The 17,444-nt window shown below is 37.2% G+C and overlaps 1 non-coding gene across 1 annotated transcript; it reads left to right on the top strand.

The window, feature by feature from the left end:
- The first annotated feature begins 428 nt into the window (after positions 1-428).
- Positions 429-536, top strand: LOC112768784 (small nucleolar RNA R71). Its single transcript, XR_003186173.1, has one exon. It is a non-coding gene; the product is annotated as a small nucleolar RNA R71 (small nucleolar RNA).
- Positions 537-17,444: the final 16,908 nt, after the last annotated feature.

Genomic DNA, 17,444 nt, shown 5'->3' with positions numbered 1-17,444 from the left:
CTTCTCCATGATGAGTTATAGGTGTTTCCATAAGGTTCACCTAAGTAATTTACCTCTGCTATTGCAGGGTTCTCAGGATCATAGGCCTCTTCTTCAGAAGGTGCCTCTTGAGTACTGTTGGATGCAGCTTGCATTCCATTCAGACTCTGAGAAATTATATTGACTTGCTGAGTCAATATTTTGTTCTGAGCCAATATGGCATTCAGAGTATCAATTTCAAGAACTCCCTTCTTCTGAGGCGTCCCATTACTCACAGGATTCCTCTCAGAAGTGTACATGAACTGGTTATTAGCAACCATGTCAATGAGTTCTTGAGCTTCTGCAGGCGTTTTCTTTAAGTGAATAGATCCACCTGCAGAGGTATCCAATGACATTTTAGCTAATTCAGACAGACCATCATAGAATATGTCCAGGATGGTCTATTCTGAAAGCATGTCAGAAGGACACTTTTTGGTCAGTTCTTTGTATCTCTCCCAAGCTTCATAGAGGGATTCACCTTCTTTTTGTCTGAAGGTCTGAACATCCACTCTAAGCTTACTCAGCTTTTGAGGAGGAAAGAACTTGGCTAAGAAAGCCTTGACCAGCTTATCCCAAGAGTTCAGGCTATCCTTAGGTTGAGAGTCCAACCATATTCTAGCTCTGTCTCTCACAGCAAAAGGGAAAAGCATGAGCCTATAGACTTCAGGATCTACTCCATTAGTCTTAACAGTATCACAGATCTGCAAGAATTTAGTTAAGAACTGAAAAGGATCTTCAGATGGAAGTCCATGAAACTTGCAGCTCTGCTGCATCAGAGAAACTAGCTGAGGTTTCAGCTCAAAATTGTTTGCTCCAATGGTAGGGATGGATATGCTTCTTCTATGTAAATTGGAATTAGGTGCAGTGAAGTCACCAAGCATTCTCCTTGCATTATTATTATTTTCGGCTGCCATCTCCTCTTCCTGTTCGAAATTTTCTATAAGGTTATCTCTGGATTGTTGTAATTTAACTTCTCTTAGTTTCCTTTTCAGAGTCCTTTCAGGTTCTGGATCTGCTTCAACAAGAATGTTCTTGTCCTTGCTCATGCTCATATGAAAAAGAGGGACAGAAAAATAATAATAATAGGGGTCCTTTTTACCACAGTATAGAGGTCCCTATGTGAGTAGAAGAAAAGAAGAAGAAAAAATTCGAACACAGATGGAAGAGGGGGTTCGAATTTGGGTGAGATGAAGTGTTAATAGATGAATAAATAAATAGAAGGAGATAAGAGAGAAGGAGAATTTTCGAAAATTATTTTTGAAAAAGAGTTAGTGATTTTCGAAAATAGTTTTTGAAAAGGGTTAGTAATTTTTCAAAAATTATAATAAAAAATTAAAATAATTAGTTAATTAAAAAGAAATTTGAAAAAGAGGGAAGATATTTTCGAAAATTAGAGAGAGAGAGTTAGTTAGGTAGTTTTGAAAAAGATAATAAACAAACAAAAAGTTAGTTAGTTAGTTGAAACAAATTTGAAAATCAATTTTGAAAAGGTAAGAAGATAAGAAGTTAGAAAAGATATTTTAAAATCAAATTTTTGAAAAAGATATGATTTTGAAAAAGATAAGATAATAAGATATTTTTGAAAAGATATGATTGAAATTAATTTTGAAAAAGATTTGATTTTTTTAAAATCACAATTAATGACTTGATTCACAAGAAATCACAAGATATGATTCTAGAACTTAAAGTTTGAATCTTTCTTAACAAGTAAGTAACAAAATTGAAATTTTTGAATCAAAATATTAATTGATGATGTTATTTTCGAAAATTATGTGATAAAGATAAGAAAAAGATTTTTGAAAAATATTTTTAAAATTTTTGAAAATAACTAAGAAAAATGAAAAAGATTTGATTTTTGAAAAAGATTTTGAAAAAGATAAGATTTTTAAATTGAAAATTTGATTTGACTCATAAAAATAACTAGATTTTAAAAATTTTTGAAAAAGTCAAATCTAATTTTCGAAATTTTAAGAGAAAAAAAAAGGAAGAATATTTTTTTTATTTTTGAATTTTTAATGATGAGAGAGAAAAATTAAAACATCATTTTCATGTTTTTCTCTTTTCTTTTTGGATCAAAACAAGGAATGCATGCAAGAACACTATGAATGTCAAGATGAACACCAAGAACACTTTGAATGTCAAGATGAACATCAAGACTTATTTTTGAAAATTTTTATATGCAAAGAAAACATGCAAGACACCAAACTTAGAAATCTTTCATGTTTAGACTCTATGGATGCAAGAATGCATATGAAAAACAAGAGAAGACACAAAATAAGAAAATATCAAGATCAAACAAGAAGACTTACCAAGAACAACTTGAAGATCATAAAGAACACTATGAATGCATGAATTTTCGAAAAATGCAATATGAATATGCAATTGACACCAAACTTTCAACTTAACTCAAGACTCAAACAAGAAACATGAAATATTTTTTATTTTTATGATTTTATGATTTTTTGTATTTTCTTTTAATTTTTTTTTGAAAATCATTTTGAAAAAGAAAAATAAGGATTCCAAAATTTTTAATATGAATTCCAGGAATCTTATGCTCTTTAGTCTAAAGCTCCAATCAAAGGGTCAGGCATGGCTTAATAGCCAGCCAAGCTTTAGTATGTAACTCAGACATGACACGCCTGACATTCCTTATCCAAAAGAATTAGACATGGCTTTATAGCCAGCCAGGCTTCAACATGCTTCATGAAACACTAGAATTCATTCTTAAAAATTTTGAAGAAAAATATATTTTTGAAAACATTTTTATTTTAAAATTTTTTTTTCCGAAAACAAAGGAGAAATTTTTGAAAGATTTTTGAAAAGAAAACAAAAAGAAAATTACCTAATCTGAGCAACAAGATGAACCGTCAGTTGTCCAAACTCGAACAATCCCCGGCAACGGCGCCAAAAACTTGGTGCACGAAATTGTGATCATCAATGGTGCCATCAACATGGTACGCTCAATTGTAATCTCAACTTTTTATCACAACTTCGCACAACTAACCAGCAAGTGCACTGGGTCGTCCAAGTAATAAACCTTACGCGAGTAAGGGTCGATCCCACGGAGATTGTTGGTATGAAGCAAGCTATGGTCATCTTGTAAATCTCAGTCAGGCGGATATAAACAGTTATGGAGTTTTCGAATATAAATAATAAAATAAGGATAGAAATACTTATGTAAATCATTGGTGAGAATTTCAGATAAACGCATAGAGATGCTTTCGTTCCTCTAAACCTCTGCTTTCCTGCTGTCTTCATCCAATCAGTCTTACTCCTTTCTATGGTTGGGTTTATGTAAGGACATCACCATTGGCAATGGCTACTTTTGATCCTCTCTGGAAAATGGTCCGATGCGCTGTCACTGCATGGCTAATCGTCTGGAGGCATCACCCTTGTCAATGGCTGCATCCCATCCTCTTGTGAAAATGGTCTAAATGCTCTGTCACAGCACGGCTAATCATCTGAGGTTCTCGATCATGCTGGAATAGGATTCACCCTCCTTTTTGCGTCTGTCACTACGCCCAACACTCGCAAGTTTGAAGTTCGTCACAGTCATTCAATCCCAGAGTCCTACTCAGAATACCACAGACAAGGTTTAGACTTTCCGGACTCTCATGAATGCCGCCATCAATCTAGCTTATACCACGAAGATTCTGATTAAGAGATCTAAGAGATATTCATTCAATCTAAGGTAGAACGGAAGTGGTTGTCAGGCACGCGTTCATAGGGAATGATGATGATTGTCACGTTCATCACATTCAGGTTGAAGTGCGAATGGATATCTTAGAAGCGGAATAAGTTGAATTGAATAGAAAAACAGTAGTATGTACTTTGCATTAATCTTTGAGGAACAGCAAAGCTCCACACCTTAATCTATGGAGTGCAGAAACTCTACCGTATGAAAATACATAAGTGAAAGGTTCAGGCATGGCCGAATGGCCAGCCCCCAAAACGTGATCACAGGATCAAAAATACAATCCAGGATGATCCGAAGATGTCTAATACAATAGTAAAAAGTCCTATTTATACTAAACTAGTTAATAAGGTTTACAAAAGTAAGTAATTGATGCATAAATCCACTTTCGGGGTCCACTTGGTGTGTGCTTGGGCTGAGCTTGAATGTTACACGTGTAGAGGTCAATCTTGGAGTTGAACGCCAGGTTGTAACGTATTTCTGGCGTTCAACTCTGGTTTGTGACGTGTTTCTGGCGTTTAACTCCAGACAGCAGCGTAGAACTGGCGTTCAATGCCCTTTTACGTCGTCTAAACGTGGTCAAAGTATAAACTATTATACATTGCTGGAAAGCCCTGGATGTCTACTTTCCAACGCAATTGGAAGCGCGCCATTTTGAGTTTTGTAGCTCCAGAAAATCCACTTTGAGTGCAGGGAGCTCAGAATCCAACAGCATCAGCAGTCCTTCTTCTACCTCTGAATCTGATTTTTGCTCAAGTCCCTCAATTTCAGCCAGAAAATACCTGAAATCACAGAAAAACACACAAACTCATAGTAAAGTCCAGAAATGTGAATTTAACATAAAAACTAATGAAAACATCCCTAAAAGTAACTAGATTCTACTAAAAACATACTAAAAATAATGCCAAAAAGCGTATAAATTATCCGCTCATCAAAGAGACATTGAGGAGTTCAAGCACTCCATAAGATCTTCAAGAGGAAGAACAAGCCGCCATCACTAAGGTGGACCCGTTCTTTAATTTTCTTGTTCTTTATTTTCCTGTTTTTCGAATTTTTATGCTTATGTTTATTTATGTTACATGATCATTAGTGTCTAAGTGTCTATGCTTTAAAGCTATGAAAATGAATCCATCACCTTTCTTAAATGAAAAATATTTTTAATTGAAAAAGAAAAAGAAGTGCATGAATTTCAAATTTTAAAACAGTTTAATTATTTTGATATGGTGGCAACACTATTATTTTTCTGAATGAATGCTTGAACAGTGCATATTTTTGAATTTGTTGATTCATGAATGTTAAAAATTGTTGGCTCTTGAAAGAATGATGGAAAAAGGAGAAATGTTATCTGATGATCTGAAAAATCATAAAATTGATTCTTGAAGCAAGAAAAAGCAGTGAAAAGCTTGCAAATGAAAAAAAAAAGGGTAAAAAAAAGAGAAAAGAAAAAGAAAGAAAAAGAATAGCAAGCAGAAAAAGCCAATACCCCTTTAAACCAAAAGGCAAGGATAATAAAAAGGATCCAAGGCTTTGAGCATCAGTGGATAGGAGGGCCCACAGGAATAAAATCCTGGCCTAAGTGGCTAAACCAAGCTGTCCCTAACCATGTGCTTGTGGCGTGAAGGTGTCAAGTGAAAACTTGAGACTGAGTGGTTAAAGTCGAGGTCCAAAGCAAAAAGAAGAGTGTGCTTAAGAATCCTGGACACCTCTAATTGGGGACTCTAGCAAAGCTTAGTCACAATCTGAAAAGGTTCACCCAGTTATGTGTCTGTGGCATTTATGTATCCGGTGGTAATACTGGAAAACAAAGTGCTTAGGGCCACGGCTAAGACTCATAAAGTAGCTGTGTTCAAGAATCAACATACTTAACTAGGAGAATCAATAACACTATCTGGATTCTGAGTTTCTATAGATGCCAATCATTCTGAACTTCAAGGAATAAAGTGAGATGCCAAAACTGTTCAGAAGCAAAAAGCTAAAAGCCCCGTTCGTCTAATTAATACTGATCTTCATAGATGTTTTTGGAATTCATTGTATATTCTCTTCTTTTTATCCTAATTGATTTTCAGTTGCTTGGGGACAAGCAACAATTTAAGTTTGGTGTTATGATGAGCGGATAATTTATACGCTTTTTGGCATTGTTTTTAATATGTTTTTAGTATATTTTAATTAGTTTTTATTATGTTTTTATTAGTTTTTTAAAAAAAATCACTTTTCTGGACTTTACTATGAGTTTGTGTATTTTTCTGTGATTTCAGGTATTTTCTGGCTGAAATTGAGGGACCTGAGCAAAAATCTGATTCAGAGGCTGAAAAAGGACTGCAAATGCTGTTGGATTCTGACCTCCCTGCACTCAAACTGAATTTTCTGGAGCTACAGAAGCCCAATTGGCGCGATCTTAATTGCGTTGGAAAGTAGACATCTTGGGCTTTCCAGCAATATATAAATATTCATAGTTTGCCCGAGATTTGATGGCTCAAACAGGCGTTCCAAGTCAGCTCAAGAATTCTGGCGTTTAACTCCAAAACTGGCACAAAAGCTGGAGTTAAATGCCCAAACTGGCACAAAAGCTGGCGTTTAACTCCAAGAAAAGTCTCTACACATGGAAGCTTCAATGCTCAGCCCAAGCACACACCAAGTGGGCCCGGAAGAAGATTTCTGCATTAATTACTCATTTCTGTAACCCTAGGCCACTAGTTTTCTATAAATAGGACCTTTTGCTATTGTATTTTCATCTTTGATAAGTCTTATGCTATCTTAGACACGTTTGGAGGCTGGCCATTTGGCCATGCCTAGACCTTTTGTTCTTATGTAATTTCAACGGTGGAGTTTCTACACACTATAGATTAAGGTGTGGAGCTCTGTTGTTCTTCATGAATTAATACAAAGTATTATTGTTTTTCTATTCAACTCAAGTCTATTTCTTCTCCAAGATAATCATTCGTTCTTCAACTTGATGAATGTGATGATCCGTAACACTCATCATCATTCTCACCTATGAACATGTGCCTGACAACCACCTCTGTTCTACTAGCAATGGCTTGAATGCGTATCTCTTGGGTTTCTGATCTAAGATTGGAACCTTCGTGGTATAGGCTAGAATTATTGGCGGCCATTCCTGAGATCTGGAACGTCTAAACCTTATCTGTGGTGTTCTGAGTAGGATCTGGGAAGGGATGACTGTGACGAGCTTCAAACTCGTGATTGTGGGGCGTGTGACAGACGCAAAAGGATCAATGGATCCTATTCCGACATGATCGAGAACCGACAGATGATTAGCCGTGCGGTGACAACGCATTTGGAACGTTTTCACTGAGAGGACGGGAAGTAGCCATTGACAACGGTGATGCCCAACATAAAGCTTGCCATGGAAAGGAGTATGAATGATTGGAAGAAGGCAATAGGAAAGCAGAGGTTCAGGAGGAACAAAGCATCTTCATACGCTTATCTGAAATTCCAACCAAAGAATTACATAAGTATCTCTATCTTTATTTTATGTTTTATTCATCTTTTAATTATCAATTCTCCATCACCATCTGATTTAGTCTGACTGAGATTTACAAGGTGACCATAGCTTGCTTCAAGCCGACAGTCTCCATGGGATCGACCCTTACTCACGTAAGGTTTATTACTTGGACGACCCAGTGCACTTGCTGGTTAGTTGTGCAGAATTGTGACAAAGTGTCATTCATGTTTAAGAGCTCCAAGTCCTTTGGCGCCATTGTTGATGATCACAATTTCGCATACCACCCTCCAACAGATGTCCTCATATATTAAGTTCATGAAGGAGTTTCTAACCAAGAAGAGTACCTTAAAGGGTGGGCAAACAGTAGTGATGACTAAGGAGAGCAGTGCCCTCATCCAGAAGGATTTGCCCACAAAGAAGAATGATCTAGGGAGTTTTCACATCCCTTGTACTATAGGGGATACCATAATTAATAGAGAATTTTGTGATCTTGGAGCAAGCATAAATCTAATGCATCTGTCTCTCATGAAGAAGCTTCAAATCAATGAGTTGAAATCCACAGATGTAATACTTCAATTGGCTAACAAAACCCAGAAACAAGCACTAGGAGTAGTTGAAAATGTACTGGTAAAAGTAGGAAAATACTTGCTCCATGCAGATTTTGTTGTTCTTGAGATGGAAGAAAGCTATCTCCATCCAATCATTCTCGTGAGACCATTCTTGGCCACAGCCAGAGTACTCATATATGTTGAGCAAAGAAAGTTAATATTGAGAATACATTATGAACAACTCACGTTTCATGTCTTCAAGCCCTCACATAAATCTGAACAAGAGAACAAAGACCTGAAGGATGACCACAAGGAATGCATGAAGGATGATTCTGGAGATACAAACCTAAAAGAAGCAGCCAATGAATCAAATCCAGAGCATCCAAGATCATGCCTGAAAGAGAAGAAATAAGTAAAGGTGGTGCTATAGACTGAAGAAATTAAGGAGGAGCTAGGGCCACAACTCCCACATGAGACAAGCAATAAGATCCCTCCTGACAAAGAGATCACAAGGAATACGGCACCGCCAGAAGAAGGAAGGAAGAAAAATGCCAAGAGGTTGGAGGAACAAAAAAATCCCCATTGAAAATTTTTCTCCAGGGGACAGAGTGATATTGATCCACCAACCACTAATACCACCTCATTTTCCTGTGATACCATCTCAATTACTTCAAGTGTACGTAATCAACAAAGTCCTCTCATTGGAGCATGTAGAGATTCTCAAAGAGGCAAGCAGAGACAGATTCACTGCAAGAAGAGAGGACCTAAGACATTACAACCCTCCTTGACAAAAACCAATCGTCAAGCTAATAACGTTAAAGAAGCACTTGTTGGGAGGCAACCCAACCAGAGGTAACTCTCCTGTCTTTTAAGTTGTTTCAATAAAAGAGTTAAGTAGATTTCTCTCTATTGCAAGGAGTTAAGTTTGGTGTTGCACACCAAAGTAATTCAAGGGTGAACGTGTAATTCTAAGTTTGGTATTCCACCACAAATTTCATTAAGAACACATTGCATCCTTCAGCATAATTAGTCACTGGTTTCAAACAATCAGAGAAACTACTTAACAATTGTTTAATTTCTAGTTCATAGTTTATTTTCTTAATAAAAGCACTTGATATTTCCTGCATGTATTCACTCTACTGTATATAGAAGTAGGCAAGGAACTAAATTTTGGTGTTCACACACCAACCTAAGTTCAGAAAACCACAAGCATACATGCATGCTAACTGTTTCTCAAGTGCTTGGGGAACAAGCAACTTTCAATATCTTTGCAGGAAGTTATTCAATCTCTTGGAGGGTAAGATGCATCATCATTTGGAAAGATGAGGGAAAGACAAGAAAACCAACAACGATGATGACATAGAGGAAGCAAGAAGACACCAAGAGGTTGTATCTTTACTTGCCTGTCTCTAGTTTAAATATGTTAATTGAAAGTGTAATTGTGCCCCTGCTAATTAGTGTCCTGTTAGTCATGAGTCATTTGCTGTTTGTTTGTTTTTATGCTGATTGGCTTGCTAGTTTGAGTGCTTAGTCCATACCATCTTGCTTAAGTTGTATGCTTTGTTTCCTATGCTTGAATAAAAGGAAATTGTTGTAAAACTGAGAAAGAGTAAAGGTCTGTTTTGATAGAAGATAGAATAAGGTTATGTGGTGGTATGTGTTGGTTCATTAGTTAATTCATGAATAAGGTTAGAGGATGGCATGACTTTGAGATATGAACTTGAGTTACATTTTATGAGACTTGACAAATGAAAGAGGTCCCTAATAAAAGAAAGAAAATGCAAGAGAAAGAAACAAAAAGAAATAAACAAGGCTGGGCACCAATGGCTTGAGATTTTGGATATATGCCTGTGATGTGCTTGTACAAAGATAAGCTTGGACAACTAGGTTCTAAGGGGTGCTTCATCACCTGGCAACTTGGGTTAACTAACCCGAGATTGCCAACCAAAAGTCCACCATCAAGAGCTACTTTGAGACAAAGCATTTAGTGACCCAAAGAGGTGCTGGGCATCAATGTCCAAAGAATAAAACAAGCTTAATGCCTGTGATGTGTGTGTGCTAAGGAGAGGCTTGAGCAAGTAAGCCCTTAGGGGTGTCTCAACACCTAGCATCTTGAACCAACTTAGGTGGGAATGCTAGCTGAAAGCTTACTTTAAAGAGCTGCCTTAACATATAGCATTTAGCCTCAGCAAACAATAAATCTCAATCAAAAGAAAGAGAGCAAGAAAAACTAAGGACCAAACAATAACAAGTCTCATTTTTTGTGTAAATCAAGTAAGGATCCAAAGGAGTGTCGATACTTCATCCACAGAAAAAAATCACTAAGATACTATGCATGAAAACCACATTAACCAGAATTGAATGTCTTTCAATAAGGGCTTATACCTCTCTCTGTTTTCATTCATTCTCCTTATATTTTACTGCTTGCATGGGGACAAGCAAGATTTAAGTTTGGTGTTCTGATGCCTAGGCATTTTAGGCTGTTTTCACAAGCCTTTTTCATTTGTTTTTACTTGGTTTTCATGTATTTCTTGAACAATAAGTAAGTATTTGGATGTGAATTTCATGCAGACCTTGATTCAATCAAGTAGGGATAAATTGATGCATTTTCATAAGATTTGTGCTAGATTTACTTGTTTGTTATAAATGTTGCAAACATCTTGTGATTATAGCAAACTTTGATACATTTGTTTGGTTGATGATAGGTGAAAGGAAGCAGAAGAATGGCAAGGAAAAGGCAAGGAAAGCAGCGTTGGTGGCCAAAGTTGGCTCACCAATGTTGCCTCAAACATTGAGGAAGAGGGCCATGCAACGTTGGTGGCCAAAGTTGGCTCACCAACATTGCTAGGCAACGTTCTAAATGAGCTTATAGTGCAACGTTGGTGGCCAAAGTTGACTCACCAACGTTGCTGGCAACGTTCTTCCAAAAAGAAGTGCAACGTTAGAGGGAATATTGGCTCACCAATATTACCTCCAACGTCTTTGATGAGACTCAAAGTTGGAGCTATGAAAATTGCCTTATGTGCATATGCACAGTATAGTTTGCGTACGCACAAGAAGAAAAAGTTCAAGTGTGTGCACGCACAAGGCAGTGTGCGTACACACAAGCATGCAACGTTGGAGGTAACATTGGGAATCTAACATTGAGTCCAACGCCTGCGATAAGAATTTCAAATCTGGAGTTGAAAAATTTGTTGTGACGCATACGCATGAACGAGTAATTTTAGCTAGTTTCGCACACGCATGAGCGACGCGCACGTGCAAAACGCTATTTTGATGCGTACGCGTGGGCGACGCGCACGCGTGGATGAACGAACGTTGGTGCACTAATGTTGTGTCAAACGTTAGGTGCAACGCTCAATCCTTTTTAAAGGAACATTTGACCCAACGTTTTCATGCAAACGTTGATCACCAACGTTGATGCTGACTCCACCATAATTGTGCACCCATGCAGAGTAAGAACGTTAGTTTGCCAACATCCCTTCTCAACGTCATTAAGAGCCACTTTAACTGCTTCAACAAAGGCAAAAAGCCCAGTCCAAAGACTTGAAGATTGAAGGAAGAAAGTGTATAAATAGTATAGAGTTTAAGATAGTTAGAGGGTTGGAAGCCAGGGACCCAAATTGGGAACTTTGGAATCATTTTCTATTTTCTTTACTTTTCCTGCACTTTCTTTCTTTGTGATTTGAATTGAGCTATGATGAACTAAATTCCATTTCATTGGGTTAGGGAGCTCTGTTGTAATTCAATGGATCAATAATAGTTTTCATGTTTCTTCCTCTTTCTTTTCTCTTGATTTTACTTGAAAGCTTTCGATCTTCATCCTATTGAGTAATTGTCTTGAGAGAGAAATTGCTCATACTTGGATTTCCTCTGAACCTTGAGAGAGGAATGAGGAAATCATGCTAGAAATGCTTTCTCACATCGGATTAGGTTGGGGGTTGGATGGATATAGTGACATGTAATCCTACCAATACTTTGATCTATGAAAGTGTGTGGTATAATCAGTGACCAAACTTCATCTCTTTCCATGAGCAATTAAATCAAGACATTGGGCAATTGTTCAAGATTAGAGAGATTGGATTGCCAAGACATTGGGATCCAATCACCTAAGATTGCCAAGAAGATAAATGAATGTATTGATTGAGGAAGAGATGAAAATAAACTTGATCTGGAGAATGCAATATCTCCTAAGCCCAATGAACCTCCCCCTTTCTGATCTTCCCCATTCTCTTTAATTCTGCTATTTACATTTATGCTCATCACCCCGTTTCCATTTAAGTTTCTGTAATTTAATTTCCTGCAATTTACTTTCTGCAATTTAATTTCTGTGATTTACATTCTACTATTTACTTTCCTGTTATTTACTTTTCCTGCCAATTTAAGTTCTGAAATTCTCAATCCCAATTTTGCTCAGTTCAACTAGAACACTCCTCTAATTAAATTTGCTCAACCAATCAATCCCTGTGGGATTCGACCTCACTCTATTGTGAGTTTTTACTTGAGGACAATTCGGTATACTTGCCGAGAAAAATTTTTTGAGAGACAGATTTTCGTGCATCAAGTTTATGGCGCCGTTGTCGAAGATTGATTTTGCATTGACAATGATTAAATTAGAGGATAACTAGATTGAACACTTTTCTTTTCTTTTGATCAGTTTTAATTTCAGTGTTTACTACTATTTTCTGCAATTTAAATTGTTTTTCTTTGTTCATTTACTTTCTAGCACACTAATCCACTAATTGTTTGATTAATTACACTAACCAATCTAACCATAACTCCCAACAAAAGTTACTCCACGTGCTGTTTGCTTGTTATTTGTTGAGTGTATGACAGGTAGAAGAGGAGGAGCATCAGCTTCTTTTGACTGTGAACCAGAGAGGACCAACCAAAGCCTCCCTTTGCAATCAACAAACCTCTTGACATCAATCATAAGTTTGGTGTTGGGTGTGCATCAAACAAGGAGGAAGCTCCAAAGAAGAAAGTTCCTAGAGGGTGGAGGAACAAGAAAATTCCTACTGAAGACTTTTCACTAGGGGACAATGTAGTGTTATCTCACCACCCACTGTTGCTATACATAATGAGTAGAGTCAGGGGTGAAACTAGAAATTTTTTTGGGAGGGGCCAATATAAAAAATATAAGTTAAAAAGAAAGAAAAATTAAAAATTAAAAAGGGGCTAAACTAAAAAGTTAAAGACTTATACATACAGCTTATTAATTTAGGGGGGAGCCATTGCCCCCCTTCCTTATAACGTGGCTCCACCACTGAGTAGAGTTCTTTCCTTTGAGCATCTTGAGCTAATATATGAAGACACAGGGAGGAAATTCAAGGTGAGAGGAGAAGAGATGAACCACTATCAACCTCAACCTTAGCAAGGAACACTGTCAAGCTAGTCACGTTAAAGAAGCGCTTGTTGGGAGGCAACCTAATGTTTGGTATCTTCTTTTCATTCATATTTTCGTTTTTCTTTTACTTAATTCTTAGTTATTATCTTATTTCATAACAGGCATGAATATTCATAGGAGTTTGGTGCAAGCGAATTGAATGTGGACACAGGATTCCACTTAAGTTTGGTGTGGTGAAAGCCCTCACGTTGTACGTAAAATCACCACGTACAACGTGGTTGAATTATTCACTTCCAGGAAAAATTATTAGTCCAGCGTACAACGTGAGAGCTTTTACGTACTACGCCAAGGAGGAGTCATGCATATGCATGGTGGTGATTTTGTTTAGCATTGGGCATACGCATGCTGTATGCGTATACGCGAGAGGCGTTTCAGGTACTACGTGAAATTTCTCACGTACTACGTGAAAATTCTCATGTACAACGTGACGGGCAATGCTGCTCCCAGGGGACATTCCTCCTTGCACGTATGACGCCATATGCTTCACTTAAAACGTGATGCTCTTGTTCTTTCCAGGAAAAAACTTTTTTATTTCACGTACAATGTGAACAATGTCACGTTCTACACACCATGGCTTTTTTTGTTTTCTAGGTGCTACTCCCAGGGGACATTTTTTACTCACGTACAACGTGATGATTCATCATGTTGTACACTAGGGCCCTAGTAACATATGCATGCTTAATACCATTGGCATTAATAGCACTTGCTTTACATGGCTTCCTATGCTAATAATACATGCTTCATATGATTTTTCATTGGTAGTGCGCGGAATTTAGAACTCGCACAACTGAACTGGCAAGTGCACTGGGTCGTCTAGGTAATACCTCAGGTGAGTGAGAGTCGATCCCACGAGGATTGTCGGACTGAACAAGCAATGGTTATCTTACTGGACTTAGTCAAGAAAATAGAAAAGAGGCTCGTTGTTGATTTTTCATAAAACAGAATAATGAAGAAGGCAATTAAAGATTTGGTGAAAGATAAAAATGAGAAAACAGTTAAGGCTTCGAAGATGTTTACTTTTTCGGATTAAAACGTCTTAGCAACTGCTTTAACAATAAGTGATTCATTCTATGGCAAACCATATGTGATTAAATCCTACTTCCGTAGTGAATTAATTTCCTCCAACCTTACTAGAATGCCACAGACAAGGTTAGTTCGTTCAGATCAGAGGGTGAAGTTTAGAAAGCCAGTTTAGTGCCACAAAAGCCTTAATTATTCGAAAGCTAACAGGATTTTATGTCACATATCCCAATCAAACGCAGATAACCCTCAGTTTAGGAGGAGTGTTCCTGATGGGCGGATAAATGCCGGTTAAAAATTTCTGAAAAGTATTTTCTAAAATAGCGTTGCAAGTACAGCCTTAACCCACGAATTTTCCACTATTAATTTCGAATGTGTCACAATTAATAATAAATAACCGGAAGTAGAATCTCGGGTCGTTTCCCTAAGAGTTGACACAAGATGCAAATTATTGATTAGGATTTTTCTGAATATTTTTTTGAAATTGAGAACGGAAAAATAAATAGCTTGAAATTAAAGCAATGGATAACTAGCAAGAGTTGATAATTAATCAAAATAAAAGTCTTGGTTAGGGGAGAGAATTGGAATTTCTATCCTTGTATTTTCCAAGTGTAATGATAAAGGTTCATTTCTCCCACTTAGTTATCCTCTAGCAATTGAAGGAAAGTCAAGTGGGCGTCACTAACACTAGCTCACAAGTCCTAGTCACTTCATGGGGAAGGACTAGGGTTGGCGAGAATTGAGCTAGCGAGTAATTTCCAATTACAGATTAATACTTGGGTATAACAACTCAAGGGGTTCCAATTACTCAACCCCCAACCAAATTGGGAATTTTACTCCATTATCATGAATGCTATTTCCACAAACACATGGTGGGTGTAAATAAAAGACATGATAATTATGAGAAATTAATTAAATCGAAATTAGCACTAACAATAATTAACAATGATCAAACAAGCAATAAAAATAAACATAAAAATAATTCAATGCATTAATAAATTCAAGAGTAACAAGATCCAAACATGAATTCAATAACCAAATGGAAAAGAGTACTAAGGGAATTAAACAAGAAACTAGAAATAAAATGACGAGGAATGAAGGTAGCAGCAGCTCTCTCAAGATCCAATTCAAAATAAAAATAAGAATGCCAAAACCCTAGAGAGAAGTAGGAGTTTCTCTCATTAGAATTCAAAACTAATCAAAAACTAAAGTGAAAAGTGAAGTTTCTTCAGTCTCAGCTCCATTCCAGCCACTAGTCTGCATTTTCGGGCTTGAAACTGGATCCAAATCTGCCCAGAAATTGCCCCCAGCGAGTTCTGTTAATTGCAGCACGTGACGCTCGTCACGCATACGCATCAGCCATGCATATGTGTCAGTGGTCGAGGCTCCTGGTCACGCGTACGTATCAGTCACGCGTACACGTCGTGAAAAATGGCTTGATCACGTGTACGCATCAGTCATGCGCGCTCGTCGCCTCTAGCTACTCAAATCTTCATATTCATGTGTTCCTTCCACTTTAGCATGCTTCCTCTTCATCCTTTATGCGATTCCTGCTCTATGAATCCTGTAATCACTTAACGCACATATCACAACATCGAATGGTAATAACATAGGATTAAAACTAGCGATTTAAGGGCCTGCAAAACATGTTTTTAGTCATAGCACAAAATTAGGAAGGAAACTGAAAAACATGCAATTTACATGAATAAGTGTGAGAGTAGTTGACAAAACCCACTCAATTTAGTCTAAAATATATCATAAAATAGTAGTTTATCAAATCTCCCCACACTTAAACATGAGCATGCCCTCATGCTAAGCTCAGGTGAGCCAAGAGAGTGAAGGGAAAATGGTGACTTTTATGCAATGCAACTTATCTATGTGAATGTAACTACATGCTAGATGCTTCTACCTACTTGTTTAAAAGTAAACAGATTCTCCAAGAACAAACATAAACTGAATTCCACTAATTCAAATCTCAAAACAAAATACAAGTAGATATGCAAGAAGAAAGCTTGTGAAAGCCGGGAACAAAGAATCGAGCACCGAACCCTCTCCGGATATGTATACACTCTAATCACTCTAGTGTTTGATGGTCGATTCTCTCTGTTCTCTACTAATCTTTCTTTCTAAGGCTTGCTCTTCTTTTACCAATCAACAAAATTTTAATGCACGAATACACATATCAAAAGGCCTTTTCAAGGGTTGTAATGGGGTTAGGGTCAAGGTAGGAATATATTTGGTTAAGTGGACTAAAATCTGAATCTTTGATTAACCTAAATTCCCCCTCCCCCCTTTTTTTTTCTTTCTCTTTTTTTTAAATGCATAAAAGAGTTAGTGCATATGATTAAAGTGTCAGATGCATGAACCAGTTCCCAAACTATTTTCACATTTTCATATAAGAATATAAAATACCCAATTCCCAAACCAAGTATTTCCCAAATCCAAATTCCCCACACTTAATTCATGTGCACTCTCACTAGTCTAAGCTAACAAAGGATTCAAATTAAGGATATTTATTATTTTCCGTTTAAAGTTAATGATGTGCTAAAATAAAGAATAAATGGGGTAAAATGGCTCAATATTGGGTTGCAAAGGGTAATGAAAGGGTAAGGCCATATGGGTATGTGAGCTATAGTGAAACAAAGGCCTCAATCACATAAGTGCATGCCTACATCAAACAATGGAAATATGAATCAAGCAAGACAAAGATCACAATTTTAGAGAGAACAACACAAACCAAAATAAAACATTGGTTGATAAGATGCAACTAATCAAATAGGTTCAAAATCTCACTGGTTTTGTGTGTTCGAGTTCTAAAACCATGTTCCGAATTAGATTTCTTCAGGCAAGTTCAACAGAAATTTTAATTCAAATTAGTGAAATACCGTAAAATAGTTTCTTGGACAAGAATTTATCACTTCAACCAAGTAGTACCTAAATGCGAGTAACTAACTACACATGCGAGTTATTCTATCTAACAAAAATAAATTAAAATATTAGTGTTGAGAGAGAAGAGGGTTGTTACCTTCGGGAGTCAGTTACCGACCTCCCCACTCTTAAAGCTTGGCACGGTTCTTCGTGCCATCAGTGATGAGCAAAATGGGGTTGGAATCATCACTTCCACTATCCGGCTTGTCATGGCTCTTCATGCTGTGATCTGAAGTGGAATCCGGGGTATCGGGCTCTTCCAGGGGCGGGTGAGTACAACCAACGAGCTCCTTCAAGTAGTTGTATCTGCGCTTGCTGTGGCACTCAATTTGCTCAATCCGCCAGCCTTGCCGGTCTAACTTCTCA

This window comes from Arachis hypogaea, chromosome 17 (genome assembly GCF_003086295.3).
Source record: "Arachis hypogaea cultivar Tifrunner chromosome 17, arahy.Tifrunner.gnm2.J5K5, whole genome shotgun sequence".
NCBI lineage: Eukaryota > Viridiplantae > Streptophyta > Magnoliopsida > Fabales > Fabaceae > Arachis > Arachis hypogaea.
This window is presented reverse-complemented; position numbering and strand designations above follow the sequence as displayed.